At 42.9% G+C, this 18,613-nt stretch overlaps 1 protein-coding gene and 1 long non-coding RNA gene across 2 annotated transcripts in view; both read right to left on the reverse strand.

Moving 5' to 3' along the window:
* Positions 1-13,850: 13,850 nt before the first annotated feature.
* LOC139036751 (uncharacterized) lies at positions 13,851-17,457 on the reverse strand. Its single transcript, XR_011489605.1, has 2 exons — positions 16,897-17,457; positions 13,851-16,503 (listed from the first exon to the last, which is right to left on the reverse strand). It is a non-coding gene; the product is annotated as an uncharacterized lncRNA (long non-coding RNA).
* Positions 17,458-18,364: 907 nt separating this feature from the next.
* The window catches only part of CDK5RAP1 (CDK5 regulatory subunit associated protein 1), a 63,534-nt gene continuing 63,285 nt past the window's right edge, over positions 18,365-18,613 (reverse strand). Inside the window, exon 17 of the transcript XR_011489604.1 lies at positions 18,365-18,580. The gene's annotated coding sequence lies outside the window, so the exon portion shown is untranslated. The remainder of the gene's footprint in view (positions 18,581-18,613) is intronic.

The following is an 18,613-nucleotide window of genomic DNA, read 5'->3' on the forward strand; positions in this document are numbered from 1 at the left end:
TGTCAAAGCCCACAGCAGGTCAGGCCCCGCCCCTGAAAAAGGCAGATGGGGGGAAACTTCAGACTCTTATAGAGACTCATAGCAGGCTCTGTCTTGAGAATGAATAGGTAGTCAGACACTCTGGAACCCCAGATGGCCCGTGAAACTGGAGAAATTGCTGGGGAGGCCGTCCTGGGGGCTGATTCTCTACCATGCAGTCCAAATAATGGGGGAACTCACAGGTCTGCTGCAGGGTCCCTGATGGTAGGGGGAGGTGGGAGCCCAGAGCAGACCACTTGTGAGTTCTTAACCTGACTCCTCAACCTGTTTTACAAGCCTCACCTTGAAGGAAAAAAGTCCCCCACAGGAGCCCCCAGTGCAGGAGCCATCAGGAGGACTTCAGGCAGGAGGGCAGGACTGTCCTGATCTTGGACCTCACCCTTGATGTGTGTATGACACACCCAAGATAAGGTGGAGGCTCGAACATGCTTTCCCAGAGGAGACGCGAATCTTAACCCCCAGCCCAGAATTTTCCCACCTGTGTGTGACCACATCATCTGGCACAAGGTAGATACTAAGTGCAAAATGATTGAATGAAGACTTCCTCAGGACCCCGGCTTGCTCGTCATCAGGAATGACCTGCCCAAGCAGGACAGAGCCTCTCCCTCAAGCCTTAGAAGATCCTCATTCCTCTCCTATGGCTTTACCAGATGCATGTCACTCTGCAGTTTGCAGACACTGCTATCCCACTAAACGTCATGATAACATTGGGTGCTCCCTGATAGGGTGTGAGATCACTCCCTTCTGCCAGCCAAGCAACACCACTTCCAATGCTAGAAGTCAAGACAGGGGCTCCAAAGACCACCCTCCTGCTCTCTCCACCCCATATGGTCCCTCCCTGCTGCCACCCCCATCCCAGGCCTCGAAGCTCAGCTAAGGAGCAAACAGCCCAAAACACCTCCCCTGCTCACCTGCTCTGGCGATCTAAGGTCTTCCCCAAAATGATCCCCCCTGAAGGTCTTCTTAAGAAATACATCTTTTTGACATGATTCTCTACATAGAAAACCCTAAAGACTCTACCAGAAAATTACTAGAGCTAATCAATGAATATAGTAAAATTGCAGGATATGAAATTAACACACAGAAATCCCTTGCATTCCTATACACTAACAATGAGAAAACAGAGAAATTAAGGAAACAATACCATTCACCACTGCAACAAAAAGAATAAAATACTTAGGAGTATATCTACCTAAAGAAACAAAAGACCTATACATAGAAAACTATAAAACACTGATGAAAGAAATCAAAGAGGACACAAATAGATGGAGAAATATACCGTGTTCATGGATTGGAAGAATCAACATTGTGAAAATGAGTATACTACCCAAAGTGATCTATAGATTCACTGCAATCCCTATCAAGCTACCAACAGTATTCTTCACAGAACTAGAACAAATAATTTCACAATTTGTATGGAAATACAAAAAAACCTCAAATAGCCAAAGCAATCTTGAGAAAGAAGAATGGAACTGGAGGGATCAACCTGCCTGAATTTAGGCTTTACTACAAAGCCACAGTCATCAAGACAGTATGGTACTGGCACAAAGACAGAAATATATATCAATGGAACAAAATAGAAAGCCCAGAGATAAATCCACATACCTACGGACACCTTATCTTCGACAAAGGAGGCAAGAATATACAATGGAAGAAAGACAACCTCTTTAACAAGAGGCGCTGGGAAAACTGGTCAACCACTTATAAAAGAAGGAAACTAGAACACTTCCTAACACCATACACAAAAATAAACTCAAAATAGTTTAAAGACCTAAATGCAAGACCAGAAACTATAAAACTCCTAGAGGAGAGCATAGGCAAAACACTCTCAGACATAAATCACAGCAGGATCCTCTATGACCCAGAATATTGGAAATAAAAGCAAAAATAAACAAATGGGACCTAATGAAACTTAAAAGCTTTTGCACAACAAAGGAAACCATAAGCAAGGTGAAAAGACAGCCTTCAGAATGGGAGAAAATAATAGCAAACGAAGCAACAGACAAAGGATTAATCTCCAAAATATACAAGCAACTGCTGCAGCTCAATTCCAGAAAAATAAATGACCCAATCAAAAAATGGGCCAAAGAACTAAACAGACATTTCTCCAAAGAAGATATACAGATGGCTAACAAACACATGAAAAGATGCTCAACATCACTCATTATCAGAGAAATGCAAATCAAAACCTCAATGAGGTACCATTACACGCCAGTCAGAATGGCTGCCATCCAAAATTCTACAAGCAATAAATGCTGGAGAGGGTGTGGAGGAAAGGGAACCCTCTTACACTGCTGGTGAGAATGCAAACTAGTACAGCCACTATGGAGAACAGTGTGGAGATTCCTTAAAAAACTGGAAATAGAACTGCCATATGACCCAGCAATCCCACTCCTGGGCATATACACCAAGGAAACCAGAACTGAAAGAGACACATGTACCCCAATGTTCATCGCAGCACTGTTTATAATACGCCAGGACATGGAAGCAACCTAGATGTCCATCAGCAGACAAATGGATAAGGAAGCTGTGGTACATATACACCATGGAATATTACTCAGCCATTAAAAAGAATTCATTTGAATCAGGTCTAATGAGATGGATGAAACTGGAGCCCATTATACAGAGTGAAGTAAGCCAGAAAGATAAAGACCAATACAGTATACTAACACATATATATGGAATTTAGAAAGATGGTAATGATAACCCTATATGCAAGACAGAAAAAGAGACACAGATGTACTGAACAGACTTTTAGACTCTGTGGGAGAAAGTAAGGGTGGGATGTTCAGAGAGAACAGCATTGAAACTAGTATACTATCAAGGGTGAAACAGATCACCAGCCCAGGTTGGATGCATGAGATGGGTGCTCAGAGCTGGTGCACTGGGAAGACCCAGAGGGATCGGTGGAGAGGGAGGCAGGAGGGGGGATGGAGAGGAAGGCAGGAAGGGGGATTGGAATGGGGAACACATGTAAATGCATGGCTGATTCATGTCTATGTATGGCAAATACCACTACAATATTGTAAAGTAATTAGCCACCAACGAATAAAAATAAATAGGAAAAAAAAAATAAAGGTCATAGAGTTTAACTTAAATAAATAAAGAAATACATCTTTTTAAGAAGTGATTTTCAATTTTTCAAGGCATGACCCATGTCTTCAAATAAAAGCTTACAAAGAAATCTGATACATAAAATAGATGACAAGGGAGCTCCTCTGACAGAATGAGACAGGGGGCTGGATCTCTACCCTCTCTCGTTCCACTTTCTAATCCCCAAAGTGGGCACCTCTGAGAAGCTTCTATGCTCCATGGAGTGAAGTCATTGAGTCACCCAGGAGGGAGGCCATCAAGAACCCAGAGTGTTGAGTGACATGACATAGGATGGACATGTTTTTACCAACTGGGATAATAGCCTAAAGAATGGGGAGAGATGTAGTGGAAGAAAGAAAGGGGCCCAGAACGAAGAACATGGAAGGCACTCACTCTTTCCCACCTGGACCACAACTCCCCAGTTAAGGGCTCTGATTCCTCCACACCCAGTCCAACGCCTGGTCCAATCCTGTTGTCCTACTTTCTAAATGGTTCTCAGATCCACCAGCAGTACCACACTGAACTAGGCTTCCACCATCTCTCACCTGGATTATTCCAGCTCCCTTCCCCCTGGACTCCAAGTAGCAGCCAGAATAGACTTTTCATAACATAAACCGAATCATGTCACTTGCTGGTTAAAACCCTCTTCCAACTCAGAAGAAAATCCATGGTCTTCATCACGGCCCACAAGGCTCTTCCTGACTGGCCCCAGATCAGCCCTCCATCCTCCTCAGTTTCACTGGCCTATGAGTAGCTCAAACACACCAGATCTTCCCTACATCAGGCTGACCCAAGCTGTTCCCTCTCCCTCATCTGCTCACCCTGTCTTGGGTAGTTTCTTCTTATCCTTTAAGTCAACTAAGGAACCATCTCCTCTGAGAGGCCCTCAACTACTGTCATCTCAGGCTTCATTTCTTTCAAAACTCTTAACACAACTTGTCCTTTATTTCATTGAATTTTATTGGTCTGTTTACTTGGTCTATGTCTGTCTCTCTGACTATAAATCATGAGGGGAGACACCATGGCTCATTAATGCATTCATGGTGCCTGGTACATAGCTGGTGCTTAATAAATGTCTGAGGAATACATAAATAGATGAACTGATGGATGGATGGATGGATGGATGGATGGCTGGCTGGCTGAACTCTCCTTGCCTCACATATGGCTGTCACTTTACACACTCAGAGCCACTGTGTTATCTGACTCCCATAACCCCCATAAGAGAAACAGGCAAGGAACTGGTAGCCAATTTGACAGTCAGGGAGAGAAAGTGAGGCTCTGAGAAGTTGATCCATTCATTCATGCAACCATTCCTTCATTTGTTCCATGTTTACTGCACACTGAGGGAGACAGGGGTGTACAAGATGAGTGAGACATGCCCCAGCCCTCAGGAATCTCACAGACCAGTGGCACGAGAAGACAAGTGGCATGTCCTAGGTCAAGGCTTTGGTTTCAGGCACATCTGTGCTTGAATCTCAGCCCTGCCACTTTTGTAGAGAAATAACAGCTTCTCTGAGCCCCAGTTTCTTCATCTCTAAATGGGGATGTGGGTGAGGGTAATGTGCTGCTGCTGCTGAATGCAGGTTGTTGTAAGGATAAGAAAGCATTTTCTGAGTGCTTATGAACAGGGGTTTTGTGGTTGTGGTCACGGTCTTGTATCTTTTCAGTGTGATTTCCATGACGTAACCCTCTCTCCATCTCAGGCAAAGCTAGATCCATCCACTCCTCCACCCCTACCCCCATAAAACCCAAGCTGGCTGATATGTAAAATGCCATCAGAGCAACACCTATAGCTATATATGGAGCCAACTTGTTGCACTTCCAAGCAGCGAAATGTAGCCCACGGATGGTAAAGTCACTCAGAGTGAAAGCAGCAAAAAGCAATGTGTAGCCCCTCAGAGACTGAATGAAAAGCTCCTCTAGGCACAGACATATTCAGCTTTGACCTACAAACAAAGCAGAGACCACAGGCCTAACACATTGACATCTGTGGGGCAACTGGTGGAAAAGAAACAGAGTCAAAACAGAGACGTCTGCAAATGTCTTAAATACTTAACCTTTTGAAACCACTCATGTATCTGTGACAAGATATATTCACATGTATCATTGTAGTAGAATGTGTCAACAAAACTCTGTCCTCCCATTGAAAGTAAAAACTTTAGTGACATTTAAAATGTCTCTATGCCTGCCTTAATTCTGGTAAAAGCATTATAAAGAATCCAATATTTCAGTTTAAAAAAAAAAACCCAAATCCAAATTTTCTTATAGAAAATAAAGTATAAATAGTTGCCAAAGTCTAGGAAAATGGTATAAAATCTGAGAGAAAGGTAGACCAAAAAAAAAAAAAATTATGAAAAAACTGATGCAAAATTACATGATGATGACTATAGTAAATTATGGAATACTCATATATGCCAAGGGGCTTCCCTGGTAGCTCAGATGGTAAAGAATCCACCTGCAATGCAGGAGACTCAGGTTCGATCCCTGGGTTGGGAAGATCCCCTGGAGAAAGGCATGGCAACCCACTTCAGTATTCTTGCCTGGGAAATCCCATGGACAGAGGAGCCTGGTGGGCTATGGTCCATAGGGTCGCAGAGTCAGACATGACTGAAGCAATTTAGCACACACCCACGCATATATGCCAAGTATGGTGCTAACTGTTTGATATATTCACCTCATTTGATCCACAAGGCAACCCTATGATAGGTACAATATTATCCTTACTTTATGGATGAGGAAATTAATGCACAAAAAAAGGTTGGATGACAGCCCAAGGCCACACAAGAGCAAGTAGCTGAACCAGGATTCACAGACAGGTCTATCTGGCCCCAAAGCCTGTGCACAGAAATTTTGCCTCTTCCTAAAACACTAACCTTTCACCTTTGATAATGCACAAAGCTCACTGAAAATCTCATGAAAGATATGTACCCTAAAAATGAAAATTAACCCAAATTTTACAAGCAACTGAAGAGTTCAGGGATGTAAGTTCCCTACAGGAGGCCTCTGTGAATTCCCATTGCTGGCAAAGATCTGAGAGCAAGTACACAAGAGAAGGAAACTGAGGGAGGAAAGCTACATGTGACTGACAAGGTCCAGGGGACTAGATGACATAGACAAGCATATATGCAGACAAACTTAAGTATGCACACGGCTGTATTCATGTCAGTAAAAACACACCTATGGGACATCCCTGGTGGTCCCGTGGTTAAGAATCTGCCTGCCAACTCAGGGGACACGGATTCAATCCCTGGTCTGGGAAAATAACACAGGCTGCAAGGTAATTAAGCCAGTGCACCACAACTACTAAGCCCACACGCCCTAGAGCCACTGCTGTGCATGAGAGAAACATTGCAATGAGATGCCCACACACTTCAACCAGAGAGCAGCCCCGCTTGCCACTAGAGAAAGACCACGCACAGCAACGAAGTCAGCACAGCCATAAATAAGTGAATAAATAAGTTTTTTAAAAATACCTATGAAAGGTCAAAAGCCTGATGCCAACCAAGATACCCATGGCTCAGCCAGGCCTATTAAGACACCTTCACACAAAGGTCATTAAGAATTGGTCTCTGCCTTATCTTCTGGAACTGTGATCCAGCCAAGACTTGGCTGGACTTGAAAGGGCCCTACCCTTTGAGAATCAGCAGGCCAAATCACTTAGAGCTTGGGAACAAACATGTCCTTGTGTCTAGCCTGGTAAACCATACCTGCATGAAATACCTTCCCATGAATCCTGGATTAACAGAATTCAAAGGCTGCCCCACCTCCAAAAGTTCAAGGAGGGAGACAGACAAAGACCTGGGAGGCCCCCAGGGCCTTCAGAGACTGCACTCCGGATATGCCCCTTCCAGACCATGGAGTTGGGTTCATTCCTTGGCACCAAAGAATCAATGGAAGCACCGATATCAAAGTTCACACCCACCAACAGGCATGACAAATTTCACCTAAAAGATGATTCTGTTTCCCTCAAAGTTCCAAGAAAAATAAAAGCCAGGACAATCGGTTTTGTCTCCTGCTATCATCAGGTACATGTTCTGCCCTCTGAGAAAAGGTCAGCTGTCATTTGTTCTAGGCATTCGACATTTCAGCAAAGACAAAAATGGGACCTTTGGCAACCGAAACTGGAGCCCAGGTTCACAGTGTGAGAACAGTGAAGTCGGAAGGGCCCTGCAGCAAAATGCTGCGCCTGCCTGAAGGCAGGGACCCAGCCCAATCCCCACCCCAGCCCCCCCAATCCCCGCTTAAGACATTAACCATCCCTTGAGTCCAAATCACCCCCTCTCCCCTTCTCTTACCTTGTAAAGCTGCGGGAATACCACGGCATGATCATGTCAGGATACACCCCATCACAGAACATGGAGTGCTAGGAACCTAACAGATGACTGGGGCTTCTCTAAAATACAGAAAAAGCCCGAGGCCCAGGGCATAGGCTCTAGAATTGAGGGAGCCATTAAATGAGATTAATAAGTGAGAAGAAGTCTGGGCTAGAGACTGGAAAATCCTGAATAGAGATGAGCACTACAGCAGGCTCCTGACACCCTTCAAGCCTCATTCCTGCATGCTAAGTCACTCAGTTGTGTCTGACTCTTTGCCAACCTATGGACTGTAGGTTCCTCCAGGGTCCTCTGTCCATGGTATTCTCCAGACAAGAATACTGGAGTGGGTTTCCATGCCCTCCTCCAGGGTATCTTCCCAACCCACGGATCAAACCCACATCTCTTAGGTCTCTTGCATTGGCAGGTGGATTTTTTACCACTAGCACCACCTGGGAAGCCCTCAAGCCTCATTCCAGGGCAATTAGGGAAACGAAAGGGGGCTGAGCAAACCATGTAACAAGCATGTTTAAAGTCCCCCAGGCCTGCATTCATGCTCTCGCCCACTTAAGACACAGTGTACTTTCATCCTGCGCCCATTACTTCTCTCCCAAATCTCTGCATGTTTGGATCCTTCATGTCATACATTTCTGATACAATAATGTCACTTGACTTGGAGGCCATCCCTGAACACCTTGTCCAAAGGGACCCCACACCCTCTCCCTCAGATCCCCCACTGTAGTGAAGGTCACTCAATGCTGAGTGCCAACTATGACCAAGGCATGGCACTGGCACCATGGGGTGAATCTCCCAGTCTTCAACCATAACACCTAAAAGCCTGCCAGGGGTCGATGACGTATTCGTTTCCATTAAGTGTAATGTACAATCCCTGTGAGGCATTCGGACAATGATAACCATGTCCTGACAAGTAGGACATGCCCAGCACAGGTCCAGACACTCAACAGACAATATAAAAGAAAACAGAAAGTGTCGACTCACCCACCCACCCATCTCAACCACCCAGGTAATGCAAACCTAGACCATGAGGAGTACTGAAGAGAGGCAAGGTTTTGGGCCCACTTCTGTGAATCCATCTGTCCTAATCATACTAAGAATAGATATATTAAAGAACAATGAAATACAGATACCTCTGAAGGGGAAAGAAAAAAAAAACTAGAAAATAATAAAAAGGAAATATTAGAGCCAAGTATGAGATCATTAGGTGTTTCCCCAGTGGCTCAGTGGTAAAGAATCTGCCTGCAATACAGGAGACTCAGATTTGATCCCTGATTCGGGAAGATCCTCTGGAGGAGGGCATGGCAACCCACTCCAGTATTCTTGCCTGAAGAATCCCATGGACAGAGGAGCCTGGTGGGCTACAGTCCAAGCAGTCACAACAAATCAGACATGATTGAAGCAACTTAGCACACACACGCATGAGATCACTACAAAGTTTTCAAAAATTGTAATGGTATACAAAAAATGCTTTTGATGGTACTGCTAATTTTTCAAAAGCAAAATAAAAATTATATTCAGTATGCAAAAAAAAAAAGAAGAAATACAAATGCTGTCACTCAGAATCTCTTTTCCCTTTTCCATATTTCTCTGAACTTGAACTTTACAAATTTCCTGCCATGTGCTATTTGCATCTTATAAATAGAGAACACAATGCATATGACAGGAGGAGGTGTTATTCAATGGAGGCCAGAATTCCATAGATAAGTTGAGCCTTGAGCTTGTCTGACAAGAAGGTCTTTCTAAGGTTTGGAGAACTGTTAGTTAGGTACAAACATGCATACACACACACGTTACTTGAAGCGATACTTAAAGTAGGGAGGAATTCACCTGAAAAATGAAAATGTTTAAATGAAAATGTCTCTTGGAAAATCAGAGGTTGGAGGACCAAGCTGTGCTGTTCCCGAGCTAATCAGCTGGAGACAGCAGTGTTTCCTCCTGTATAAGGGGCTCCTCTCTCCCACTACTCCTCCAGTCCCACAGCAAGGGGGCTGGGCGGTCAACTGCCTTGTCTTCTTGCTCATCGACTGCTATGCTCACACAAGGCCACCTCCATCCTCAGAAACAGTGAGATATGACTACACTCATGACGATATATCTACTAGAATGGGTGAAATACAGAGCACTGACAACACCAAATGCTGGCAACAGGAACTCGCATCCATGATAGTGGGAAGACAAAATGGTACAGACACTTCGGAAGACAGCTTACAGTTTCTAACAAAGCTGTGATACATATACAGCATAATACATGTACATATGTGTAATACATACACAGCATACAGAATTTAGTCCGTAATATTGTTATACTTTTGTAGGGTGACAGCTGGTAACTAGATCTGTCACAGTGAACATTTCATAATATATAAAAAAGTCAAACCACTATGTTGCATATCTGAATCTAATATTGTAAGTCAATTACACTTTAATAAAAAAAAAACTGAACATACTCATACCATATAACCCAGCAATTATGCCCTTTGGTATTTATTCAAATGAGTTGAAAGCCTAGGTCCACAAAGAAACCTGCACATGGACATTTAGAACTGCCATGTATGTAACTTCCAGAACTTGTAAGCCCCCAAAATGTCCTTCAGTGGCTGAAGAAACCATGGTATGTTCAGACAATGGAATGTATTTAGCATTCAAAAGAAATGAGCTGTTAAACCACGAAAAGATATGGAGGAAACTTAAAGATGTATCTCTAAGTGAAAGAAGCCAGTGTGAAAAGGCATATATAGTATGATTCTGACTATGTGGAATTCTGGAAAAGGCAAAACAATGGAGACAAAAAAAAAAAAAAACAGTGGTTGCCAGAGCAAGGTGTGGATGTGGGATAAATAGTTGGAACAGAGCCAGTTTTTAGGGCAATGAAATTATGCCACAGATCGTGAATCTTAGTGTCAACTAAGGACTTTAGCTAATAATAATTTTTCAATACTAATTCATCAGATGTAACAAATGTACCACATTAATGTGTGTGTGTGAGTGCTCCGTCATGTTCAGTCCTTTGCAACCTCATGGACTGTAGCCCACCAGGCCCCTGTGTCCATAGAATTTTCCAGGCAAGAATACTTGAGTGGGTTGGGAGATGTTAAAAATGGGGCAAACTGTTTCAACAGAGAAGGAATATATGAAAACTATGCACTTTCTGCTCATCTATCCCCTATAACCAAAACTTTAAAAAAAAATAGTAATATTCCTCCCTTTTTCCCTCCCTTCCACCCTCCATCCCTTTCTTCTTCCCTTTTCTTCTTTCATTTTTTCATTAACTTATTCCTCCTAGAGTGAGTTTATTTAGAATTATACAGTATGTAGCCTTTTCAGATTGATTTCTTTCACTTACTAATATGCATTTAAGTTTCATCACGTCTTTTTTTTAAGGTTTATTTATTTATTTTTGGAAGCACAAGATGGAATCAAGATTTCCGGGAGAAATATCAATAATCTCAGATATGCAGATGACACCACCCTATGGCAGAAAGTGAAGACGAACTAAAGAGCCTCTTGATGAAAGTGAAAGAGGAGAGTGAAAAAGTTGGCTTAAAGTTCAACATTCAGAAAACTAAGATCATGGCACCCGGTCCCATCACTTCACAGCAAATAGATGGAAACAGTGGCTGACTTTATTTTTCGGGCCTCCAAAGTCACTGCAGATGATGACTGCAGCCATGAAATTAAAAGACGCTTACTCCTTGGAAGGAACATTATGACCAACCTAGACAGCATATTAAAAAGCAGAGACATTACTTTGTCAACAAAGATCCATCTAGTCAAGGCTATGGTTTTTCCAGTGGTCATGTATGGATGTGAGAGTTGGACTATAAAGAAAACTGAGCACCGAAGAATTGATGCTCTTGAACTGTGGTGTTGGAGAAGACTCTTGAGAGTCCCTTGGACTGCAAGGAGATCCAACCAGTCCATCCTAAAGGAGATCAGTCCTAGGTGTTCACTGGAAGGACTGATATTGAAGCTGAAACTCCAATACTTTGGCCACCTGATCTGAAGAGCTGACTCATTTGAAAAGACCCTGATGCTGGGAAAGATTGAGGGCAGGAGGAGGATGGCATCACCAACTCAATGGACATGGGTTTGGGGGGACTCCAGGAGTTGGTGATGGACAGGGAGGCCTGGCGTGCTGGGGTTCATGAGGTCGCAAAGAGTTGGACACGACTGAGCGACTGAACTGAACTATCCATTTTTGGCTGCACTGGGTCTTTGTTGTTGTGAGCAGGGACTGCTCTTCATTGTGTTTCACGTGCTTCTCACTGCAGTGGCTTCTCCTGTTGCCAAGCACAGGCTCTAGGTGTGCAAACTTCAGTAGTTGCGGCACCAGGGGTTAACTGCCCCAAAGCATGTGGAATCTTCCAGGGATCAAACCCGTGTCCCCTGCATTGGCAAGCAAATTCTTAACTACTAGACCACCAGGGAACAACCCCCCACCCCAAGTCTTTCTATGGCTTGATAGTTCTTTTTTAGTGTTAAATAATATTCTACTGTCCCTATTGAAGGAAGGGCATCTTGGTTAGTTCCAAGTTTGGTAATTATGAATAAAGCTGCTATAGACATTTATGTGCAGTTTTTTTGTGTGGACATAAGTTTTCAGCTTCTTGGATAAGTACCAAGGAGCACAATTGTTAGACCATATGGTAAGAGTATGTTTAATTTTCTAAGAAACTGCTGAATTGTTTTTCCAAGTGGCTGCACCATTTTGCATTTCCACCAGCAGCGAGTTCCTGTCACTCAATATCCTTGCCAGTATTTCATGCTGTTGGTATTTCACAGTTTGGCCATTCTGGTAGATGTGTAGTGGTGCAAGATTTCTTTAGGAGGAGTTTTAAGTTATGAGCTCAATTTCCTTAATACTTATAGTGGTACTCAAATTATCTATGGCATATCAAGCGACATGTGGTACTTTTTATTTTTCAAGGAATTTGTCTAACAAAACATGTACAGAACTGCTATGCTAAAAACTGGAAAGTACTGTTTAAAAACATCAGAGAAGATCTAAATAACTAAGGGACATACCACAATCATGGATTGAAAGGCTCAACATAGTAAAAATGTCAATTATGCCCAAATTGATAAAGGATTAACACAATTCAAACTCTTATCAAATTCCCAGCAAGATTTTATTTTACCAAATAAATATCAATATTTATTTTACCAAAATCCCAGCAAGGTATAATTTAAACAAGAGTATTCTAAAATTCATAATGGAAAGGCAAAGGAACTAGGATGTCAAAAGTAATTTTGAAAAGCAAGAATAGGGACTTCCCTGGTGGTCCAGTGGTTAAGACTCTCTTCTCCCACTGTAGGGGCCACAAGTTTGATCCCTGGTCAGGGAACTAGGATCCCACATGCCACATGGGGCAGTAGAAAATTTTTTAAAAATAAAAAAGCAAGAATAACATGGGAAGAATCAGTCTACCAATATCAAGACTTACATAGCTATAATAATCAAGATTGTGTGGTACTAGCCGAGGGATAGATATATAGATCCATAGGTACTTCATTTTTATACAAAGGTGGAGGGTGGGGTGAACTGGGAAATTAGGAGTGGCATATAGACACTACCATGTGTGAAATAGCTAGCTAGTGGGAAGCTGCCATATAGCACAGGGAGCTCAGCCCTATGCTCTGCGTTGACCTAGAGGAGTGGGATGGAGGGTGGGAGGGAGGCCGGCTTAAGAGGGAGAGGATATGTTAATATAGATAGATAGCTATGACTGATTCGCGATGTTACACTGTTAACATAACAGTGTAAAGCAATTATCCTCCAATTAAACATAAATTAAAAAAAATTTTTTTTTAATTTTAATGGTGAGATCCTGGAGAGAACATCACAGGGTTGTTTTTTGCCTGCTGAATTTTGAGAGTTCTTTACATGTCCTGGACACAAGCCCAACTTCAGATTCTCTCCCAATCTGTGGCCCCCCTGTTTTTCATTCTTTTGACAAACAAAACTTTGCTGTTCTTTTTAGAATTGTTCTGGTTATTCTAGTGCTTTGGGTTTTCAATATTAATGATAGAATCAGATGGTCAGCTTCTAAGAAAAAGTCTGCTGGAAATTTTCTTGGGATTGCAATTTGTAAGGAATGCACTTCTTAACAACATTACACCTTCCAACCCATAAACACTGTGTCTCTCCATTTTTTTTAGGTCTGCTTTGATTTATTTCATCAGCTCTGTAGTTTTTGACACAAAGACTGTTTAGGAACAGGTTTTGAGGGATTTATATCTGAATAGTTTATTTTTTGAGCTACTGTAAAATGTAGTCATCATTTTAGTATGCACCTCTTAATTGTTAATATACAAATGCAATTGATGTTTGTATCTTGACCTTCTATCCTGTTATCGACTTAAAAAAAAAATGCACAACATGAGAGCTGCAAGTTAAGTTTTATCTTGGGGAATATGAGAACTACAGCCCAGAGACAGCACCTCACATAACTCTGAGAGACTGTTCCAAAGAGGGTAGGGGGGAAGGACACTATATACGTAATTTTGACAAAGGAGGACTACATGCAATCAAGCACGTCTATTTCTTAGAAAGTTTCTTGTGGCCGCCTGATGTGAAGGGCCGACATTGAAGAAGACCCTGATGCTGGGAAAGACTGAGGGCAGGAGAAGGGGGTGACAGAGGATGAGCTGATTGGGTGGCATCACCTACTTAATGGACATGCGTTTGAGCAAACTCTGGTAGACAGTGAAAGACAATGCAGCCTGGCAAGCTGGAGTCCATGGGGCCGCAAAGAGTCGGACATGACTTAGCAACTGAACAACAACAGTAATCAAAGAATATACTTTGATTTTTTTAAGTTTGTTTTACGGACCAGCATACAGTCTGTTGGTGAATGCTTCATACAACCTTGAAAAGACTGCATTCTTCTGTTGCTGGGTAGATTGTTCTATACATACCAGTTAAATCAAATTAGTTGGAAGTGTTGTTCAGCTTCTTCATGTGTTTGATTTTCTGTGTACTTTTTCTATCAACTGAAAGAAGAATGTTGGTTAATCATTGGTTAATCTGTTGGTTAATCAAAGAAATCTCCAAATGTAATTGTGGGTTTGTCTATTTCTCTTTTCATTTCTGTCAGATTTTCCTTCATGTATTTTGAAGATCTGTTGTTAGATGTAGACATGTTTAGGATTACTATGGCTTCTCAGTGAACTGACTCTTCTATTATTATATAACGTCTCTCTTGATCCCTGATACAATATCTTGTTCTAAAATTTAGACCAATATTGGTCTGATATTAAGATAGCCCCTACAATCATACATATATATTTGCTAATTTTTTAAATTTTTCTTTTTAATCACACTACACATGCCCACAGTTTAATGTCCTTCAGACACTGGTTGCATCCCCAAGCTGTTACCTGTGCTTCTGACCAACCAGCTACAAACTGAAGGTTCCCATGGCCCTCTTCCTTGGGTTTGATTAACCTGCTAGCACTGCTCACAGAATTCAAAGAAACTCAGTTTATAAACTCAGTTTACAAAAGGATATGATAAAGGATACAGATGAACAGCCAGATGAAGAGATGCAGGGCAAAGTCTGGGATGGTCCCAAGCACAGGAGCTTCTGTTCCTGTGGATCCAGGGTGCATCACCATCCTGATGTAAATCTGTTCACCAACCTAGAAGCCCTCCAAATCCTGTACTTCTGGGATTGTATAGGAGGTTCCTCAATTTGGCATGATCAATCATTAACTCCATTTCCAGTCCATCTCCCTTCTCTAGAGGATGGGAGATGAGGCTGAAATTTCCAACCTTCTAATCATGGCTTAGTCTTTCTGGTGGCCAGCTCCTATCCAGAAACCATCCAGGAGCCACCATCCGGTGTCACTTCATTAGAACAAAAGATGCACTTAGTGCACTTATCACTTAGGAGTTTACAAGGATTTTAGGAGCTCTGTGCCAGGAACTGGAGGCAGAGACCAATATACCTATTTTCTATTATCTCATGAGCTCAAATGAAGCCCATTTATCCGGTCCTCTAGCCAGAATAATGGAGAAGGGAATGACCACCCACTTCAGTATTCTTGCCTGGAGAATCCCATGGATTGAGGAGCCTGTAGGGCTACAATCCATGAGGTCACAAAGAGCTGGACCCGACTGAGTGACTAACCCTTTCACTTTCATATGACTTGGCTTCCGTGGTGGCTCAGACAGTAAAGAATCTGCCTACAATGTGGGAGACCAGGTTCAATCCCTGGGTTGGGAAGATCCTCTAGAGAAGGAAATGGCAACCCACTCTAGTATTCTTGCCTGGAGAATTCCATGGACAGTACAGTCCATGGGGTCACAAAGAGTCAGACACAACTGAGCAACTAACACTTTCACTTTCAGCCAGAAAACAGAGGAAATCTTATGGAGATTTTGTAGTCCAATGTGCTGCACACTTCCAGCACAGGGGCCCCCCATGAATCAAAGAAGGAAAACGAAGGGAAAAAGGAAGTTTATGCCTGAAAATTTTTACCTCCTCCCCTTACCTATTATTATTTACTCTCAAAGCTTTGGGGCATTTTCCTTTTATATTCTGTTCAGAGTTTTAAATTGTGATTAGTGGGCAACATAGCAGGTGGCTGGCTTACATCATCTTGGCTCACACATAGCCAAAGAGCTCATGAGTTCTTCATTAAGATAGACCACATGCTGTGACATAAAACAATACTCAAAGAATGCAAAAAGTTTAAATACATAACCACAATATCATTAATTAAAAATCAATAACAGATCAATACATTAGGAGACATGAAGATGATTCTAAATTAGACTACAAACCTCTAAGTAACTCAAGGGACAACAATGAAAGCAAAAGGAAAATTGGAAATGTTTAGTTTTTTAAATTGTTTTACTAATTAATTAATTTTTGGCTGCACTGGGTCTTCATCGTGGCATCCACGGGCTTCTCTTGTTGCAATGCACAGGCTCAGTAGTTGCAGCACACAGGCTTAGTTGTCCCGAGGCATGTGGGATCTCAGTTTTCTGACCATTGGAATGTGGATTCTTAACACTGGACCACCAGGGAAACCCCTGGAAATGTTTATAACAGAGTAGTAAGGAAAAGACAACATACCAAGAATCAAAGGTAACATTTGCCAATATAGTCCTGCCTTACAGTCATTCTTCCCCTCTTCTCTCCTCTTGTACCTGACTCCTAGGATCCAGTAGAGAAAACAGAGGGAGGTTACAGCATTAGCATCAGAACTGGGGTCTAAAAAACACTAAATCCAGTGTCATAAATGAAAACCCCAGAAAAAAATAACTCATACCAAAATGAATTTAGAGAGAGAGAGACAATGGGAAACAGGATGCCCCCAACTTGACCTGGTTCATTGTGACATCTTCACATAGAAGCCATCAAGGGCTGGCACTTAACCAGCCTCCTGTGGGGCTAAGTCTCAGCCAGACTTGAAAGGGCCCTACCCTTCAAGAATCAGCAGGTCAAATCACTGAGAGCTTGAGAACAACTACATCCTTGTGTCCAGCCTGATAAACCACATCTGCGTGAAACACCTCCCATGGATCCTGGATTAGCAGAATTCAAAGGCTGCCACATCTCCTAAAGTTCAAGGAGAGAGAGACAAAGACCAGGAGGCCCCATCAGAGGTTGCATTCTAGATATGCCCCTTCCAGACCATGGAGTTGGGTTCATTCTTTGGCTCCAAAGAATCACTGGAAACACTGAAATCAAAGTTCATACCCACCAACAGGTGTCACAGATTTTCACTTAAAAGATGGTTCCATTTTCCCTCAAAGGTCCAAGAAAAATGAGAGCCAGGACAGTTGGTTTTGTCTTCTGCTATCATCAGGTACATGTTCTGCCCTCTGAGAAAAGGTCAGCTGTCATTTGTAGGCATCCGACATTCCAGCAAAGACGAAAACGGGACCTTTGGCAACCGAAACTGGAGCTGAGGTTCACAGTATGAGACCAGTGAGGTCGGAAGGGCCCTGCAGCAAAATGCTGAGCCTGCCTGAAGGCAGGGACCCAGCCCAATCCCCACCCCAGCCCCCACTCCCGGCTTAAGACATTAACCATCCCCTGAGTCCAAATCACCCCCTCTCCCCTTCTCTTACATTGTAAAGCTGCGGGAATACCACGGCATGATCATGTCAGGATACACCCCATCACAGAACATGGAGTGCTAGGAACCTAACAGATGACTGGGGCTTCTCTAAAATACAGAAAAAGCCCGAGGCCCAGGGCATAGGCTCTAGAATTGAGGGAGCCATTAAATGAGATAATAAGTGAGAAGAAGTCTGGGCTAGAGACTGAAATCCTGAATACAGATGAGCACTACAGCAGGCTCCTGACACCGTTCAAGCCTCATTCCTGGGGTAATTAGGGAAAGGAAAGGGAGCTGAGCAAATCATGTAATGACCCTGCTTGAAGTCCCCCTGAAAAAGAAGCTCCTAGCTCAGGGTAGCACTGAGGATGCCTCTGGGCCTAGGCTCATATTTGTTTCCCTTCACTGGTGTCCAGAGCAGGAGTAAAACCTATACTTGTCTCCCAGGGAAGTTTTCCCTACCTTCAGCCAAGCATCTTTCCTCCCACCTCTTGAACTAGTCAAGTTCTTGCCCGTGTCAGGTTCTTTGTACTTTTCCAAGCCCCAGACCTCTGCATGCCCGGATCCCTCATATTTCCCCCATCAGGGATAAAATATCATTCATCACCTGACACCCTGTCCAGAAAGAACCCACTCCATCGTTTTTCATATCACTATCAGAAGTCAACCTATTAACAGTGTCCCCCACTAAGGTGTGAGCTCCATGAAGGAGAACCTTGCGTGTCTGGCCCACTACCTAGTCCCCACAGCCTACCGCAGTACATGGCAAAGAGAAAGTACTCAGTGATATCCACTGAGTGAACACATGCATGTACACATGCCAAGGGTCACTGAGAGCTTCACACTTTACTTCAGGGATAGGAAAGAACTCACTGACGATCCCATCTCCCTGGCTCACAGCAGAAAGTAACAGTGGGTTTGAGGGGAGCTGATTTGATATCTATTAATAGCAAGAAGATTTGCATTCAGATCCTAAATCAGCTGGACTTCTTGGTGTCCTGAGGCACATACACAACCTCCTCTCTAAAACTCAGTGTTCTCATCTGCAAAAAAAAAAAAAAGCAAGGGCATGGAAT

This window comes from Odocoileus virginianus, chromosome 9, assembly GCF_023699985.2.
Source record: "Odocoileus virginianus isolate 20LAN1187 ecotype Illinois chromosome 9, Ovbor_1.2, whole genome shotgun sequence".
Lineage (NCBI taxonomy): Eukaryota > Metazoa > Chordata > Mammalia > Artiodactyla > Cervidae > Odocoileus > Odocoileus virginianus.